The sequence below is a fragment of the Asterias rubens genome, chromosome 20 (genome assembly GCF_902459465.1).
Source record: "Asterias rubens chromosome 20, eAstRub1.3, whole genome shotgun sequence".
Lineage (NCBI taxonomy): Eukaryota > Metazoa > Echinodermata > Asteroidea > Forcipulatida > Asteriidae > Asterias > Asterias rubens.
The window spans coordinates 1,388,597-1,409,156 of record NC_047081.1 but is presented as its reverse complement, the minus strand read 5'-3'; the positions used below and the strand labels follow the sequence as shown (position 1 = coordinate 1,409,156).

The following is a 20,560-nucleotide window of genomic DNA, read 5'->3' as shown; positions in this document are numbered from 1 at the left end:
GAGAACAATGGATTTACCCGGTAAGTCTGCTGCCCTCTATCGTCCCAGAAAGTCTCCCATTGCACGTGCTTTGCGTATACGCGCTCAGGGCCGGCTTCAGACAAGAGAACGGACGAGCCTCAAGCCAAGGACGTGGTTTCGAAAAGAGTCTCAGAGCTGTCGATTCCAGTGCGTCTTTTCGAAATTATCCAAGTGTATCTTCTTTTGAAAAAGTCAATAAGGATCATATGTCTTGGTGAAACGCAGGTTTTCGGCCTCATGAAAATAAATGGAAGCTCAAGAAATTTCTGTAAAAACAACTAGAACTTTCATGTGTAGAAGCTCATGAAGATTTGGAAGATCATGAAAAGATGGTCAAGTCGAAAAAGCAAAGCAACTGCATGTATAAATAGAACCCCTCATCTGGTTGAGGAGTGCGCCCTCTGTTGAAACCAAACATTTTCACAAGCTATTTCATGCTTTTTTCACGGACGACGTAAAACGACAACTAGATTGCACTCGAGTCTTGTTTTTACGTGCACAACTTTCTTCACAACTTGTCAGGTCTTCTTTGCTACTCCACTGCCTGTAGCCAGCTTTACACTGATCCTTACACTTGCTACTTTTGGAGAGTTTGATATTGACCACATCGTGACCCAAGGAACTTTGTAAGAATTGGCAGAAGGATAAACCTGGATCGAAAATTCAATCGACTGTCGGAAGGTGTGTGTGAGAGGGGGAGCGCGGTTTTGGTTCTCGTTCGTGATCGATTAGACAGCGACCAGTTGACAGTGATTTATCGACGGGTGGCCGTGGCAATATTTCAGGCCCAGATCCCGCTGGCGACACGGTCCGTTTTTCATGTAAGTTTTCTTGCTTTTTTATTCAGTACTTTTTAACAATTCCATCAAGCAAGATTTTGAAGGACTGATAATTGTGAATGTTTACCCAGCCAGTAACTGGGGCGCAGCGGCTGTACTTTTTTCGAAATGTTGACATTCTCGGCGTCAAAATTTGGAAAAAAGGAGTACAGCGCCCCAGTTACTCACTGGGTGGATAATGAAGATTCGGATATATATTTATAGCATTCGGTAGCCTTAAGTATTAAGAATATTATTTTTATTAATATTATAAAACTGAGAGTGAGACGGGCATGACGGGGGAAAGGGAAAGCATAATTTCATAAAATAAGGCCTACATTGCAAAAAAGGTTGACTCAATCAACATCTATCATGCCATGATCATGAGGAAGAAAATGTATAATGAGAGGACAAATATTATTTTGCAAACCAAAGGGCACTTCCATTCTAAAATCTTTTAAGTCTATCTCTATGGGAAATAATTATTTGAATAAGGAAGGGGCACCAAGGCCAATACATTTGGCAACATACAATGTAGGAATAGGATATGTTTGCATTTGTGTACACATAGTTCCAGTTGTTGTTGAATTGAAAGATCAGTGTTTAATACAGATTTTTTTTCAGTTGTAAATTTTGATTGTAAAACGAAGGGTGGAGTAGGCCTACTCACTGTACAGTGAATTAATTCAATTGTAACAATAAGATCACACTCTCACAGAGGCAAATTAGATCCGAGAAAAAAAATGCTTGAGTACAGGACAGTGAAGCCCTTTTGACATTGTATTATAACATTCCTGTGCACATTTCTTCCAAACTGCTTCACAAATGTGCACAATTCTACCAATCGTCCAGCATTGTTTGTTAAGAAGAGAAAAAAAAGATAGGTTTAAAATAGCAGTCCGGTTAAATTGTTTGACAGCTGTAAAATTGCCTCAAATTGGTTTCTCACGTGTGACAATTGTTGCAAGTTGCGAGGCGGTAGTTTTTTCTCCCCCGCACCGTTATCAAAGCAATGCCGTTTGTCCTATTGTTTGGTTTTTATTACAAAAGAATACAATGTGGACATGTAGTTGTTTGGCCTTGTGATAACAGTTAGCATGCATGGTTGCTGATTGGGTTACTTAGCTCCAAAATGCACCTTTAAGACAACTAAAGTCTAGATTTCTCGGTTTTTTTCAGAAAATTCAAACCAGAGCTAATCAAATGTTATCAGCATTAGCAGGAAACTAGTCATTGACATACATTTATGGTGATTTTTGACTGTTAACCTTACTCTCTGCCCAAAACACTTATTGTACATTATGGTGTGTTGTGGCTATCAGTCTATGTAGTTCACCAGACCAAAGTTCTGGTGTTGTCAGCAGCAGAGTGTGGGTTCGAATCCCACACTTGTGCCCTTCCGTAAGGAACTTCAAACTAAAGATATGTAACCAAAATTGCTTCGTAAGAAGTTGGGAAGGTACATGTAACGTAGTTTATTCTGCTCCACCAACCAGGCTCCTAGTGGACGATACCTGTATGCCTACACCCTTACGGTATGTAAAGGGGGTAACCTTGTTTCAGCCTTATGGAGTAGTTGGCAACATGCCCCTGGTAGCAGTTGATTTGGGTAGACAGCTCCAATCAAAGTGGGCTAGTTCTCACCTTAAAGTGGCCATCAGGCGTTGTGATGTAAAAGGTGATTTCTCACAAAAACAAATAATTGTGAAAAATAATTCCTAAATTTATACTATAAAGTTTACCCCCTACAATTTCATACCAAATCAGAAATCAATGACTTTGCTAAGCAGAGAAGGAAACCCAGTCAGATAATCAAACCATCAAACACTAAGTAATAAACTTGATCAAAACAACCCCAAAACATCTAACAAATTTGACTTTATTTCACTATGTTCTATTATGTTTGCAGACTAAACATAAAACAGGCTCAATATATCTGTCCGCCCCTCTCCCACCCACTGTGACTTTACAGAATTATAAAATACTTGACAATGCATGTAAGGCCAACCCTTGCCAGGGGGCTACCATTGCTCTGTTAAACTATGTGCACCCTACGTATGTAATATGTTGACTCCAACGGTATCCAGTTTCTGTAAAGTTCCTGAACCATACCTTGGTCCTGCTGAGTGAAAGATATTAAAATGTCAATGACTATATGAGAGTGACACAGTGAGACACAGCGCTTGTACTACATGTATGTCCCATTAGAACTTCTGTATGGCTGTATTATTGAGCCGGCAAAAATACACATCACTATGGTACTTTATGTAACACAAACACAATGTCCCCAGATTTACATTAAACTTACACCGTTTGAAGATGATAATACCGGTAGTAGAAAACATACCTTGCTGAGGTTGCATACTTTTTGAAAAATTAGTAAAACAATGTCACGAAAATACGTTTTACATGGGATGCTTAAATAATTTTCGTCTCCTGAGACGAAAGTTATTTTTGTGACTTGTTTTACTCATTACTTAAAAAAAAAAAAAAAACACCTCCGCAAGTAATATTTTAAGGGAAGCTTTCTACCTTTATATTTTTGTGAATTGGATCTGGAGTAGGCCAATTATGCTTAGCAAGATTTTTTAGTGCTCAAAAGACAAGGGATTAAGAAATTCAGAAGGTTTAATCTTTGTCTTGTTCCCTGTATGGAACATTAAATAAGGAATGCAAATGTTGTTCCACCAGACTACCCTTTTCCCTCCAGTCTCTCTCGCATCGAACAGATAAGAATCAAAGAAAAAACAACAACAACATGGCTGGGTTTAATGAAGGTCCTTAAGTCAAATCATCAAAGATTTGATGGAAAGCGATTCAACCTTGCCGAATCAAATGTTGACATTTTCTGCCCCTAGGGAGTTTTTTATACCTTCTTTTGAGGTCCAGCTATGCAGAAGCAATCTGTGACCTCAGTCAAAAGAGAAAGGTGTTTAGGAAACAAATCCGCCCGGCTCACTGTAGTGACTTCGGCTTTCCTTTCTGCTGTAAAGTTTGCTAGCATTACCAAATACTGCAGTTGGTTCTTTTCACGAGTTGGACATTGCAACAATGAGGTCATTTGGGATAGAAATCAAGTCACTGTTCATTGGAAGGTCGTTCATTGGAACAAGGTTGTCTTAAAAAAACAGAAAAATGTCTGAATAGTACTGTTGTATGTTGATGATTAGGGCATCTAATTGACTCACTCGGAATACTTGGAAATAAACGAGAATTGATGAAATCGTTGGAAGTAGTGTCATGGATAATGGATTGGTGTTTGTCGATGTAATGCTGATTTATAGGCAACACTATCAAGAAAGATACAATAAATTATGTAAAAATTACAGTTTGATTTCTTGTTTACTTGTATTTTTTGGTTTGCGGTAACACTACATGTATCCACTTCGCTGGGTAGAATGTGTTCTTTGGTAAAAAGGTGAAAATAACAGCAATGTTTTCAGGAAAGTCGCATAAATCCATTGTAGTATGGTAAAATATTTTTCGTGAAATTGTTTTACTCATTTCTAAAAAACTACAACACCTCAGCAAGTAATATTTTAAGGGAAGCTTTCTACTATGATTATCTTTAAACAGTGTAAGTTTACTGTACATCTGTCACCGTTTGTAATATTGTACCCAAACCCTTTAAAAAGAAACAAGGCACAAATGTTGAAAACTTTGTGATGGTTTCGTTAAAAGTGAAACGTGAAAGAGGCAAGACCGCAAGGTATGCAGCAAGCATTGTCCCTTGACAGGCGTGCATATATTTTAAAGAAACGATCTCTAGAGGATAATCCGGGCTAAGTGCTCTGAACAATGTGTGGTCTGGCTAAGCATGGGCTAAGCATACCTCAGTGTTTGTTTGATTTTTTTTTAGTTTTATAAACAGTTCTAGCCCTCCTCTGTCCATCATACATGTACTCGCAGAAATCTTGTGAGCAAATACATTGTGTAGAACTCTCGCCTTCAGAGGTGAAACATCTTGGGGTGACTTATGGTTGTTTCAGGGGCACACTCAGGGGAACGATTTGTCAAAGGGAGGGGTGTGGGGAGGGTGTGAAAGAGAGAAAATGTTTTATTTGTTTCTGTTGAAAACATAATACATGGCCAGACTTCAAGGTAACACAACAAATTACATGCTTAGAAAACTAAGTTAAACAACGACAATCTTATATTAATTTTGGTTTTTACCCATACACCGATGTGTGTTAGCACTGTATACTAATCACAGGCATGTACATAGGTTGAACCTACAAAGAAAGGTGAAAGTATTGAAACTTTCTGTCTACTCTACAAAGTGGGACTGCTTTATGATTAACTGAGAAAAAAAAATCACAAAACAAAGCAAAACAGGTCATGTAAAAGTAAGTTAAGGGGGGTCATAAATTTGGTTTTGTCAATTTAAGACCCAGCTGGCCAAGATTGTCAATTTCATTCCAAAATAAAAGTAAAAGTGTGTTTATAAGCTGGGAAAACCTATCTAAAATATCTAGTTCATTTGAGGCTGGTCTTTGTTCGTCAGTGTAGGCCTATAGATATTATGAAGCCATTCAATATTTTATTGGAGGTTAGGTGGGTGGGGTCCAAACAATTGACAATAGTAAACATCTATAAAGAATGGACAAGTCTCAAGATGGTAACTCACTAACTTACACACAAACCCCTTACTCTTATCACAGAAGAAAAAAAGCTAATGTAAGAGACAAATCAACAAAGCAACTCCAGTAGTGCATAAAACAGCACCCTAAAGTTATTGTTAGAGTTCTTATGTAAGTTCTACATTGGCTGGTTGATTTAATACAAAACACAGTCCTGAGAACCAAAAACCTATTTATAGAGTATATTTTATTTGAAAGGGGGTACCTCGAGGGGGAGGGGCATTTGGAGGGGGATGAATAATGAGTGAGTTAAGCTTATTCACAGTTTACTTAAGTAAAGAGACTGTTGTTGTACTTGGGGCCAGGGTTTTATGCCATGCAGTTCCTTGGTTAGTGGTGAAGGATCCAGACCTAATGGGGACAAGGGGGCTAAGCAGTTTTGTTTTGTCATCACTCACTTTTTTAGATTCTTGTTTGGGTTCTGTCTGATGGTCTGATGAAATCTGCATTAAAGGCAGTGGACACTATTGGTAATAGTCAAAGACTAGCCTTCACAGTTGGTGTATCTCAACATATGCATAAAATAACTAACCTGTGAAAATTTGAGCTCAATCGGTCATCAAAGTTGCGAGATAATAATGAAAGAAGAAAACACCCTTGTCACACGAAGTTGTGTGCGTTTAGATGGTTGATTTCTAGACCTCAAGTTCTAAACTTGAGGTCTCGAAATCAAATTCGTGGAAAATTACTTCTCTCTCCAAAACTATGGCACTTCAGAGGGAGCTGTTTCTCACAATGTTTTATACCACCAACCTCTCCCCATTACTTGTCACCAAGAAAGGTTTTATGCTAATAATTATTTTGAGTAATGGGAGACTTTCTGGGACGATAGAGGGCAGCAGACTTACCGGGTAAATCCATTGTTCTCAGAATTATGCGCATGTTCAGAACTACGTAAACAATGGGAATTTACCCGGTATGTCTGCTGCCGCCTAGCGTTGGAAAGTCTCCTATTACCAATAGTGTCCACTGCCTTTAAAGAGGGGTCTCCAATGTCATACAAAAAGTATCAAAACCCTTCAATGATGCATGGCCCTGCCCTGAGTTTTGCTGAGATATATTTTATTTTGTATTCTAATTAAACCTCAGACTTTCTCAAAATCTCCTCATGAACTTAATAGCAATGAATACACGTACTGGCCGTTTGATGCAATACTGCTTTAAAATTTCTAGTTTGCTTCAAGCATCAACAAATCAGAACAGATGTTTTGCCGTTGTGGGTTTTATTTAATTTCCATTTTTTATTTGAAAGGAGTAAATAACAAAAAACTTCAATTGAAAAGGGTGATCGTAAACATCAAAACCGCAGTCATGAAGAGTTAATGTACATGTTTTTATGAAATCTGTGGCCAAATACCATTTAATGTTGTATGAATTACCAATGGTTATCAAGTCAACATGGTGAGCCACAAAATAATTCCAAACCTCTGCCAAACAAAGTGCATTTTTTACAGGGCAAGGTCACCGTTGTAACCCATGAGTTTCATCCACTAAATTTAGAAGCACGGTCTGTTTTGTTTCGTGGTTGCTCCACACTTTGAGTGGTCTGCAGGTGTGATAAAAAGCTTACAATCCTAGCTCATTGGTGCGTTGTATGACGAAAGGGAAATGCAGTGACCATGATGGTCAAGGTTGGGGGGGTATCCACGTCAAAATCAAAAGCAAGGTTTCCTAGAAAGTTGACATAACTGTGACATGAGTTTACGGAGCTACTGATGTATGCCTACTGTATTGCGGTCATTGGTAACCAAATGACACAGTGGTGTTATTGTATGATGGGTGGATTTGTAAAGATTATGGATTTAGTGTCTAAGGACAGGGTGTAAAACACACAACTTGTGGACTTTGTGAGTAATATTGGGCAATTTGTTGTTGGACATTTTTACAGACGCTGGAACGGGAGGATAGTGTACAGAAGTTGATGGTCAAACGGTAAGTACAATTTGTATGCAGTTTTGTTCTTTGATTTTGAATTTGTTGGTAGTTTTGTTGATTTTTTTGTGATTCATGACTGACTCTCATGTTTCTGTATGTTTTTTAAGTTAGAGTTTTTGTTTTAATTGTTTATCCTTTTAATTATGATAAATTTCGGGTGGAAACCAAGGATGCCTTTTAATGAAACCTGTAAACAGGGGTGCTTGCTATTGTATGTGAACTAGAAACACTGGACTCTCTATATAGGACTCCTTTTTTGTACACAGACACAGAGTCCTAACTATTAAGGCCCGTTTCTGGGGCGGAAAATTTTCAAAGCTTCATAACTCAAATCTTACCTGCAACAAGCCTCTAATTTCAACAGATTCACATTCCACGGCGGCATACATTTTTCTGCGGTGGGTGCTTGCTATTGTATGTGAACTAGAAACACTGGGGTTAACCCCTACTCTTCCATGATCGTGTTCTGGGTTCTTTTGCGTTCACTACCAATCCTAGTACTTAGAACATACGACTTGGTCCCATCTGTAGGAGAGGGGGTCGATTTCACAAAGAGTTAGGACTAGTCCTAACTTAGGACTAGTGCTAGGAGATATACAAATTGCATGGATAGTCCTAAGTTAGGAAGAGTAACTGGTCCTAACTCGAGATAAGACTAGTCCTAACTCTTTGTGAAATCCACCCCTGACGGACTCTTGGTTTGGTCAGATCCTTATTTGAGAATTTGAATCCGATTGTGTACAATATATCGTAAAATTGTATCTCTGCCAAGCTGTTAATAAAGGGAGTGTGGGCCTAGGCCTTTACTTTTGGTAATATTACAAAAAATGAAAGGTCATAAAAACTTACATGGAAAGAAGCACTGCACTTGACAATGAATATTATTTTGAGGAATTTGGTTTTAGAGAAAGGGATCTGAAAGATTGTCATGCGTGAAACATTTCTCAAATTGTGTATTCCAATTGCGGAATATTCTTCCTATATGTACGTGGACATAACCGCTCCAGATTTTTGGTGGTATTTTTAAAACTGAACTGAACTTTTGAACTGAAATTTCATAGGTTAGTTGTATTGTATACAATGTATTATACACATTTCCAAATAAGTGTACAATTTGACTTTAACGTGTCAAGACTTTTATGTCCTACATTTCACAATGTATGTGATCATTGTCTATCCGAAATATCAATAGTGTTTTATCTGTGATTTAGGTTTTGCTAGTGTACCCCGTTTCCACTTGCTATTTACCCACTCGTTCTCACACTGTTTACACACAGATAAGAAGTATTTATTTAACAAATATAAGTAGCCCTTCCCTGATTTTAAAGGGAATCGACATTGAAACGGCGTCAGATAACAAGAGATGTCAACATTTTTTGGGAGAAATTTAATCAACTCTTTTGTTGTGGTTTTCATTTTATTGGGATGTGATGGTGTATGTTTTTGAGAAAGAAAATATTGTTTACGGAAACTGGGAAATGATTAGGATTGTACTTTGGGTTTCCAATTCATGCTATCTGTGTTGGGTTTCTTGTGTTCAGAAAGTTATGTTTCTCATTTAACTATCAAGGCGCCAGGCTATATTTCCCTACAAGCTACATGTCGTTTACATGATTCCAGTACACTAAATCATTTAATAAAAAAGTACATTCACACATACACCCCGTTGAAGTTGAATTTTTGGTTTAAATCCCACCTGCTGTTAAGTAACCCAACACTGCACTAGGAAGTGTCACCCGCCCCTTTTGTCAATGTAGCTCCGCCCCCGCTGTTCCTTTATTCTGTTCAGTACATCAGGTGGCTGAGTTAACGAATTAGAAAATATACGTCAAGCACGGATGTGTACTTTCTTTGAAAGGCAAAGCCACCTTGCTCTTGTCAGAAGATTCAACTTTTGTTAATTCTTTTCGGGGTTTAACTTTTTTTTTTTGGGTGGGTATGGTGGCGGCCCAATATGTTAAAATGGCACAAGAATTAGTTTAAAGATTGTTGTCGTTTCTGTCACACAAATCAAAAGTGCTTGGAGATTATTTAAGCGTATTTGCTTTTTGACCTACATTTTCAGCACTTTTCAAACATGAAGCCCACCCCATCCCTACCAGGCACCCACGGCAATTGCTGTAGTGCCCTTTGCATGGTTCCAATTCAAACTTAAATTTTCTTCATAGAAGTGCCCTTTACCAGAGGAAAATTACTGAGCCCCTTCAAAAGTCAAGTTTGAGGCCTGCCATAATAAAATTACTACATTTGGTGAATTGCATCTAATCCTACACTATACCTAATGGATGTAGCAATGCATGGATTCATTGGTTGGTCCGAAAGCCTATGGGTTTCTAGTGTAAGTTAACCCCCCTTTCCCCACCACAAACACTACCACCTTAGTGCATGCTGTGACACTTAGATGGTATTACCATGGCAACCCAAGTCATACTTTAAGTGCTTCTTACCAGCACTTTTACCTGGTGTCCTTGGGTGACCTCAGTTTCGGTACCCCAGTTCGCACTGATGTTGTGGAGTTCTTTTTTCTCCTGTAGTGAAATGATAGGAAAACCAGATATGACATTTTTTGAATGCCATTCCTTTGTTGCGATCTGGTTGGGTAAACTAATATGCAGTGAATAAACAAGTTCTGAGGCTAGATTTTTTTTTCTTTTCCTGCAGGGTTTACTGAAAGAGATTATGACGGATCGGAATAATATAGTAATGTTCTTTGTGTGGTCGTAGCACCGGGTAAACACTGAGTGCGTTGTGGACGTTGAACTGTTCTTTCGTGAACTTGAACCACAGACTCGTTGATCGGGGAAAAGAAACGAAATAGTTATTTGTTCCGCATGGTTGCTGTATATTTTTTGGTTTAAACCCAGGTGAAATCTGTATGGGTAAAGAGAGAAAACAACAGCTTAGAAAAATGGTGTAAATGAAAATTATTAATCGGATCAATTTTGTGTAAAGATCGAGACAGAATGAGAGGGATAATTTACAGTTTGACCCTGGCCCCAATTTTAAAGTTGGTTAGGCAGAAAATATTGCAGAGGTGTCCATTGTTAAACGCCAATCATATGTTGAGGGAATCGGTCATGGAGCGTGAGCAAATCACATGATGCCTCGACTGGTAATCTGTTCTGATAAGCAACTTCTTTTGAACGAGAATAAAGACCTTGTATGACCTCATAAGGTTGAAGAGCGCCCTCAGAGAGGAAAAGGAAGACCTTTCATTGGCTGAAAGTTGTACAGTTACTTGGGTCTAGTGCTTTTTTAACCAAATGCTCCACCAATGAATAATAGGAAGAGGAACCAGTGACAAAATGTACATAAAAATGTGTGAGTTTGGCAGGTAGCCTCTCTTTCTGGTGAAGGAGATTGTTTTCTTTGCCGCAAAACCTTCATTTCTGTGCGAAGCATTTCTATTTAATTGGGCCTGTGGTGCTGATCATTATCTTACAGACATGGAATTTCATCTTCAAGATGGCAAGGCAATTTTTCAAAGGGCACCTCCATTGGAAAATCTTACAGTCTATGGGTAACTTTTGAAGGGGCACCAAGGCCAAACAGGGGCAAGAGTGGCCTACCTGTATGCTCTTATGATATTATAAGGCATCTTAGTTTGTTCGTCTTGGGTTTTTTAATGCTTGTTATGCCTGCTTCAAACCAAGTTTCCTGAAAAAAATAGTTGTAAGTCCTCATTTCAAAACCTGCGTCAATCCTGAATGAAATACATTTACCTTATTTGTACAACTTCTGCCTTGACCTGCATTACTTTGAGTAAGTTTTCAATTAAAAATGAGTCTGGTGACACACGGAAATGGTATCAATACATCCTGGGCTGTCGCTTACTTGATGTCATTTCCATGTGCACATGGAGCACATTTAGAATGTGACACCAGTTGGCCACCAACTGTGGACCTAGTCTAACATTAGAACATGAATAATCAACAGTAAACGCTTTCTGTGAAAAGCAGCTTGACAAATTTTGAAGTGTGGTTTTTCGTTTCCAGTGACTTTTGGATAATTCTTTTGAAGTTTATATCAGAACATTTACCGTACACGCAGGAGTGTTATTCCTTTGGTCTTCAGATATTGTGCCTTTTTTTTAATAAGGTTTGTTGCATAATTTGATTAAAGTACTAGAATCCCTTCTAACAAATTGTACATAACAAGTTATTTTGGTTGTTAACTTTATTCTGGTAAGCACAAGCTCCTTCTTGTGCTTAAGCAGTTCCATGAAATTGTGGCATGTGCTGTGAATCATCGTAGAGCAAGGACCAATGGTGTCACCCACCTATAGTGTAAGGAAAAAACACTAAATTGTAAGGTTGTGAAATGGTTGTACCTGCTCCTATTTAAGAAGTCACTGCACTCAATTCTATTGTCATCTCGTAACACAAAAGACCCGAGTGTTTTTACCTTGTATAAAGAGTCCCTTTCAGTTTCTGGTAATAACGTGAGACGTTCTGGCAGAGGTTTTTATTTCCCTCCCTGAAAAAGGGGGGACGGGACTACATAACCAATTATCCAGACTTATTTTGCAAGCTGTTTTGGGTGGAAAGTTGACTTTGTATTAGTGCCTTCTAACCCAAAGTTCTATGATTTATTTATTTTTTGTTGTTGCAATAAAACAAGAAATATTTTTGGGAGTCAAAAAAATGCCTAGGTCACTCTCTGAAACTGCCCACTAAATCATGAAGAAAGGCTTCTTGAAGCGTTTGTGTATTTTAAGAATTTGTTTATGACCCGTAGGTATTTAGTGCTCTGCTATAAATGTTTTTACCATATACCACAAGCAGGTACACCTTTAAAGGAACTGTAGAAGGTGGCTAATGCCATAACCATCCACACAAGTTACCATTTTATCTATTAAAATGTTGGCTGTCACTTTAAAGTTTGACTAAGATGCAAGTACATGCACTTTGGAGGAAGGTTAAATAAAGTCAGTGACTTCACTTTCTGATTATCAAACTTCGCAAGAGAAATATTGTTTGGATGACTTCACAACATGATTGCCTGTGCAGGCCTTGAACTTCGCTCTTGAAGGGGTACAGCAATTTTCCTCTGGTAAGGGGCACTCGATCCTACGAAGAATATGTCAATTAGAACGGGAGACTTTGAGACTCTGGCGGCAGCAAACATGAAGGTCCTTTTGTGCGGCTCATGGCTGTATGCTTCGTTTTTGAAAGGGCAAGGACACCAAGGCATTTTGTTCTTGGTAAAGGGCACCCTATGATGAAATTGCAAATTTGTACTGGAGCATTTCAAGGGCACCAAGGCAATGACCAGGGGACACGGAGGCAATCGCCTTTGTTGCCTACGTGAAGAATGAGGCCTGGCTCTGAGCGTGCGCGCACATGCTCAGTGTTGCGCGTAGGTCTGAGCACGCACACTCCTGGCGAGAACTGTGAAAACGGATCGTTCAAAAGTTTCCCATTGGAACTTTGCAAAAAATTCTAAAAATCTACCTAATTTTTAGACAAAATCTCCCTGTTTGTATGATGCACGTGTTGTCAGTTCTGCACCTTTAACAGAATTTAGTTTTACTTTGGACATTTACAAGGGGGGACACAACTCCAGAAGCCAGCAATAGCCAAGGGTGCTCTAAGTTAAATTAGCCTCAACAACAACCGCATGTAATTACACATGTGAATTTAATCTCTCTTAGGAATGGGTGTAAATTACGTGCGAATTGCTGGTGTTACACAAGCTTTACCCCATAACTTAGGCTATTGGCCAAACACCAATTATCCAAACCCAAACTCAAAGAAATGGACGTTCGTAAACAGCAACTCAAAACCCATTCAGATCAAGACTTTGTATACCCGCCACAAAATTACCTGCAAGTTGCATTGAGTCGGTGATGCAGATAGAGTAAAAGTTTGTCTACCTACTCCTTTCTAAATTCAAACCGCTAAGCCTGTGTATTGGATGAAGGGAGTTAATTTGGACCCATTGTAAGGACCCCCTACCCCTCCTAATGGGCCTGTTTTGTTGGCTGCTTTTAGGAAGTAAGAAATGAATGGAAAACTGCACAATACAATTTTGTAAATTTAGTTTTAACAATAATCATGATTTTTCATGGTGTGAGGGTTCTTGCACAGTCTGGAGCATTTTATGTGTTTTTTTGTGAATTATTTTAATGAAGAAAGATGCTTTTTTATTTTGTTGGTGTCAGCCGAATTTGCTTGTATCGGCTCGCTAAAAAGCGCACATGATCGACATGTCGTCTGATTTCTGATCGTCTGCCCTCCAGACAATTCTGCCCTCAGAAAAAATCTGATAGAAAAGTGAAAATCACGTTGCAATGTTTTATGTGATATAACTTTATAAGAGTCAATAAAACTCTACACTTCCACAAACAGGTGCGATACACAGTTGAGTTGCATATTTGTTCATTATTTCATGGAACCTTACTGCAGACCCCAGAGTTCATGACCTTTTGGGGTCAGAAGTCACGATATCATTCCCCAAGCTCACCTAAATGTCACATCCTGAATTCTTCGTATTCCATTTCCCTACAGACTCAGTAAATTTAAACAACTGCAATAATATCCATAAAACCAGATAACAGAACTTCCCTCTTGATGGGGCACAGCAATTTTTCTCTGGTCAGGGGCACTTCTATGAGGAAAAATGTAAATTTGTATTGGAACTTTGCAAAGGGCACCACGGCAAAAGCACAGGGCACCACAGCAAGTACTGTGGATTTTATTTTGAGGTCTGTCATAAAATCTTAGAAACACATTTCATGGTTTTATAATGATTTATTATACTTATTTTTAAAAACAAAATCTTTTTAATCGATTTTTCAAATGGTTTTGTTATATTTTTTGTAGATTTTTTTTTTCTGTGGAGGCTGCACTTTAGCAATAAATTTGAGAACACTTCCTTACTTATCTGTCACCAAAGAATGGGTAAACCGGTTTGCTTCAGGACCAAAGGTTGAAACACAATATTTCATGGAACATCCTTGTCTTAAGTCAACCTGTCACCTGACGCCATGGTATGGTGAAACATTAGCCATGGAAAGATATAGGCCTATTTTCCCCCTGTTTGTCAGTTACATAGAATGATTTACCCTGTGAACCAGTCAACTAGAGCTGAATTCTGAATATTTTTTTCCCAGGAGCTGTCCGCTTATTCTTTATTTCTAAGCAATTCGAAGGTTATCAAGCCTGAGTTACACAGGGGCCAGTCATACCTCTTGGTCTTGGCCTTGGCCATTGTTCCCCTTCAAAAGTTCCCCATAGACTTTGAGATTTTCCAAAGGAAGTGTCCTTTGCAAAAATGAAAAAGGCCACCGCCTCTCAAAGATGATTATTTTATGTGGCATGAAATCGTCCCCAGATGGTCCTTTAAGTGATCAAAGAAGACTCCACAAACTACAGTAGACTACCACTCCTAGCTCCTTACCATGTACCTTCCCGTTCCATCACCCACTCCCAACAATCTTCGCTCATCATCCCAACACTTGGTGGGGACTCAACTCATCTACCCTCCCCTCCCGACCCTCGACCCAAAAGGTCCTTGGAGTCACGTCTTTCACCACAGGGAGACAGTGAAATACAAACTGAAGACAGAATACCCTACATTCCTCCCACGTTCTTGTGCCAGTGTGAGCTCGGATTCTCCAAATGTTGGTCGGCTTTCCACATGCATGTACATGTCTTAGATTGAACCAAGGAGCTCCATGATTCAACCTAAAGGATGATAAATTAACATTTCCTTAGAGGGTCTGAAAGCCTATATGGTTGGTTTTCCAAAGGTGTACCTTCAACCACACCCCCCTCAACCACCCTTTGCATAATAGTTGTACCATGTTGTACCTGTGTGAGCTTGCCCACGAGCCGGATTCTCAAAATGTTGGACGCCTTTTCCCCTCGTACATGTATTGTATATGTCTTGGATTGAACGGAGAGTACGATCCAAAATCATTTCCTTTTAAACGGAATGTTAACGTTTGGTTTTAGAACCGTTCGATTTTAGAACCGTTCGAATGTTTTAATCACTATATAAATTGAGATATATAGGCCTACAATAAGTGACCAAACCAATACTCCCCCCCCCCTCCTTCAACCAAGAAATCATCGCATGATTCTTCCAAGGCAAGCTTGGTCCTCCCTTCGCAGATATTTTGGGTTCCAAAGTCATACATAACAGGAGATTAGTCTTAATTTAATGTCAGAGACCTCTTCCTTAGTGTAGATGCTTCAGCTGGGTAAGGTGTGGAAGTACACACAGGTTAAACGGCAGGAAATCGCTAGGAAAACATCGGAAAGGTTAAATCACTAGTGAGAGAGGTAGGTAAGAGAGAGTTGCAATTCATGGTGTGGGGGCGAAGAGTGAAGGTTTTGATGGAGAAATTAACAAGTTATTATTTTTAAGTGCTTACAAGTGTTCGAGTTAGCTTGAGGATCAATCGGGATTAGTTAACAGCGCCTGGGGTCGAGGTATGGAAACTGTTCCATGTACCAATTTGGGGATGAGGTTGTCTGAGTGGGTTTTGTCTCTGCCTGCCACCTTTGTGGACCTAGTTGGAATCCCACCTCAGACCGGAGCCTTGCATGTGGATTGGGTTTCGGTTGGCACTAATTGCACTGTTGGATAATGAAGTAAATAAACTACGGTAATTCAAATGTTTTTAAAATGTTTTTAAAATGTTTACTATTGTCAATTTAAAACTTATTCTAAATACCAGGCATATGGTATTCTTCCTACTTAATTTTGATTTCCAAGTTTTTGCCGTATAGAAAACCAGAAAAAAACTGTGATTTAAAAACCTGAAAAGTCTATACAGCATCCCTACCACCCACAACGAAATTTGCCTACTTTTTCACGAGGACCAAAAATACTACCATGCCTGAAATGACCGAAGTCACATTTGTACATTGTGCCAAAGCTCCCTTCATAGGGGGCAAGCAGACCCCTTCATTTGTTTGTTGACTATACCACTGGACCTACAAGTAAGAGTGCCCCTCCCACGCCCCCCCCCCCCACTCCCGCCCACCACATGTGTAAAAGTTTGTTCGGATTATTCAACATACATGTAACTTCCATAGTGACTAGTTCTACAACATCATTCCTTCCCTCCCCCACATGTATTGGAAACCGCAAACTATATTTTCATTCCGGGCGTTGATATGATTTTTTTATCCAAGAATCACGTCACACTCTTCAAAGATCAACTTACGCAAAAACTCAGAAATGTAAAAATATCAAAATTACAAGGAAGTGATAAACACATTATAAACACGTTTAAACAGCATCATTCCTATTCAGGGCTGAAATTTGGGGGGAAATCCACAAGACCACATGGCTTGTAGTTAAGAAATTACTGAACCAGAATTTTGTTCACTTGACCAGAGATTGTTTTGACTTTGGCCTATAAACTTTTTTTTTCTTTTGAAAAGAAGATTGATCTCATTTGTATCATGGGTAAGTAGACTCTGACTCTCAACACAGTACTCTCTAAACACAAAAGAGTGAAAAGGCACTTTTTGAAGAGCTATATGAGGGACAACTCTTTTTCGAGTGGTTGTCTACTCTTTAAACTTGAAGTTTGCATCTTTTAAAGTGATTTTTCACCCTGTCCTGGAGTAAAACCCCTCAGTTTAAGAGTGAAATAACCACTATACTATTGAAAGAGCCATTATATGCGGGACAACATGAAATGTAAAGAGTGGTGTTTTTCACTCTTTTACATTAAGAGAGTATTACAAGAGATATATCAGACTCAAAGTCAATGTTTGAACATCATCTAAAAAGAAAAAAAGATGTTGAATTGAAAAACACAAGACGGCCAGACTTGTCAAGTCGTGACTTTACTGGCCTGACACAAACAAATCACTGACCTCAGGCCTTTTTTTCCATTGTAAATTTTGAGCCCGGTCTTTAACACTTCTTTTGCTCAAGTAGCTTTTAAAAAATAAAGTACATGAACTTTCTAACTTCAGCTTTGCACTTTCAAAAGATGGAAAAGAAAGCTGGGGAAAAAAACTGCCCAGGGGAAACGGTCTTTTTGGTTTCCTCATTAGTTGGCTGCAATATCACGCTGTGCTTGCAGTCACGTAAGTCGACTCGTCTCGTTCCCCTCCTAAAAGTGCATTTTAATCAATTAAAATGATCATTAGTTCTCCTTCATATTATAAATCTATACTGACACTATCTGGAGAGGCATCTCGATCCAGAACGTGTAGTTGGCGATAATGTTCATCAATTTAAAAACATACAGGAAGTGATGCATTTAAAAAAACTGCCAGTGACACATGCGTATATAATGTCATCATATGCTGTCAGCTGTTGGAGCTGGTTGTCTTATTCTGTGCATGTGTTGTGGGGGGGGAGGGGGTGGGTGGTATCATAACACTGCTATACATAGAATGATCGCAATAGCGATCATTTAAATTATCGGATGTTTTAGAGCCATGGTGTAGTACACAGAAAGTTAAGTTTTTTTGTGTATTTATACAGATTTTTTACATTTGTATATAAACCCACTGTTTTAAAACAAAACCTAATTTTTTCAAATCATAAATATTATTTATTAAGATAGTTATTTGTAGTTGTTGAACAAGTTGCTTTTTCTAACAAGTTAACTTTCCTTCTCAACTTGTCCTTTCGTTATGGAGAAATCTACAGCACCAGCAATTAATATTTTAAGGGAAACTTTCTACCATCTTCAAATAATGTAAATTTATTATTAATCTGTGAACATTATGTTTTGTGTCCTACAAAGAGTACCCAAACCCTTTTAAAAGGCTCTTGAAGGATTGTCCTCGACTCATACATCAAATTCTTTTCTTCAAAACATGCCCTTTGTGCACACAATCCAAGTCCATGTAATACACACTGACCCCTACTTTAAGGTCACATATTTTCGAGTGATTCCAAACCGCAATTTGACAGTCCGATGGAGGCTCCATTTCATTTTTTTTTGTACCACTCCTGTTTTTCTTGGAAACTCGAGGACTGTCGGTTCTTCTGAAAAGTCCTTACCAAGTTCAGCTGATTCTTTGGGAATATCAATGAAAAGTTGTTGAGTCCTGCTTAATACTGGGCATTAAACCAAGGCACGAATTAGGAGGGAAAAGAAAAACTTAAGTGCAACTATTCCAAGAGTGAACCCCTTTAAGTGTTTTTTCCCTCTTTTTTCCATCAGTCTGTTCTGCTTTTCTTTTAAAATGGAAAGTAGACGGACAAAAACTGAAAGTAAATTTAAAGAATTTTAATTAAATATTTACAAAATTTTAATGTTATGAGTAGTCCTTGAAAGAGTCCCGTTTCAGTCAACAAGGATAGCCACAATGTGGTATTGTTTTAACAATCTGAGAAACAAGGAAATGACAAGAAATAGCAAGCCATGCCTTTCTAAAGACATTAAATATATACATTATAAAATGTTAAGAAAACAATTCTGTGATTTTTTTGTTTATTTTAGTACGAAAATGAAACCCTTTTTAGCGATTGCGTGTTGTGGCTGAGCGGTCTAGTTCTACAGACCCAAGCTTCAAATGTTGTTGTCAGAGTGTGGATTCAAATCTTAGCATTGAAAATGGTTCAGGTACTGGTATTTTAACTGGTTACCCTTTTAAGCTATCCTGTTTTGTTCAACCAAATAGTTTATAAACTCACACAACCAACCAAAAGTGGATACCAACACAAATGTTGTTCACTATTTTGTAAATCGCTAGTGACGGCTCCCGTTCAGTTTCACTCTCCAAAAAATTGATCAAGTCATATATTTTTTTATTTAAAGTAACACCATGACATTGGCCTCAGAGTTTGGTAGGTACACTAGGACGGAAGGGCATACAGTCAAGGATACAGTCAAGTGATTTCTCATCGACCCCAAAATAGGAAAGTAAGGAAATATAGGGTAGGTTTTAGAACAAGGACTGACGACGAACCGCTTTCCCCTGGGGTTTTGGGGGTTGGTAATGATAATGGCCGAGTCAGGTTACTGCCCTGTGATGTTAACTAGAAGGATGGTGATATTAAGTTATCATATCCTGCTTAAAGCCATTATACACTTTCAGAACAGAAAAAAAAATAAAAGTTCACAGATTTACAAATAACTTACTGGGTTTATAGAAGGTAATGGTGAAAGACTTCTCTTGAAATATTATTCCATGAAAAACTTTACTTTTTGAGAAAACTTTAAAACAATAATCAATTCTCAAAAATGATTTATTTTAGACACATGTCATGACACGGCGAAACATGCGGAAACAAGGGTGGGTTTTCCTGTTATTTTCTCTCGACTCTGATGACCGATTGAGCCTAAATTTTCACAGGTTTGTTATTTCATATATAAGTCTGATACACAAATTGTGGCCTTTGGACAATACTGTTTACCGAAAGTGTCCATGGCTTTAAAGAGAAATTGTGCGTTTGGTTATCACTCTAAAAACTAATGGTAATAACAACTTTTGGTTTAGAAGCCTACAGCAGCTTTGGATTGTATAAAACATTTTGAGAAAGATTTCACTTTGAAATTTTTAGAATGAACTCCTTTTATGAAAGTCTGAGAAAATAGTGCTTTTGCCGCATGATGTTTCTATACTTTTCGAAGTCCTACAATAGCGCGTAACAAACATGACAATTTTCCGGTAACCACAAATTATATTTCCTTATCAGCTTTCTGAAAATGTGGTTTTTTTCCAGGGAATTTGGTATTGACAGAGTATCAGGAATAGTATGTTCCCATGTACATGTATCATCAATGTATGAAATAATGAAGGATAATTAGTGGTGCAGGCGTGTATGCTTTGTTTTTGAAAAGGGCAAGGGCACCAAGGCATTTTCTCCTCGGAAAAGGGCACCCTAAGAGGGTATTGTACAGTTCTACTGGAGCATTTCAAGGGCACCAAGGCAATGGCATGGGGGCATGGAGGCATTCGCCTTCGTTGCCTCTGTGAAGTATCAGGCCTGGTGGTGCCAGACATTAATATCACTGGTGAGATTTTGGCGGCGACGGATCAAACACGCTGAGGCCATCGCGCTGAGTCAAAGTTCCGAATAAAATTGAAATCGTAACACTACACCTGTTGAATGAGTCGCATTGGATGATGTAATGGCAGACTTTCATGAATTTGCCTATTTTGTCATGAGGAAATTTCAGTTTTCAGAATTCGGAAAGTTTCAAAGCAAACAAGTTTG

The 20,560-nt window shown here is 38.5% G+C and overlaps 1 protein-coding gene across 1 annotated transcript in view; it reads left to right on the top strand.

The window, feature by feature from the left end:
- Window positions 1-530: 530 nt before the first annotated feature.
- The window catches only part of LOC117303677, a 66,552-nt gene continuing 46,522 nt past the window's right edge, over window positions 531-20,560 (top strand). Inside the window, exons 1-2 of the mRNA XM_033787936.1 lie at window positions 531-842; window positions 7,368-7,411. The gene's annotated coding sequence lies outside the window, so the exon portion shown is untranslated. The remainder of the gene's footprint in view (window positions 843-7,367; window positions 7,412-20,560) is intronic.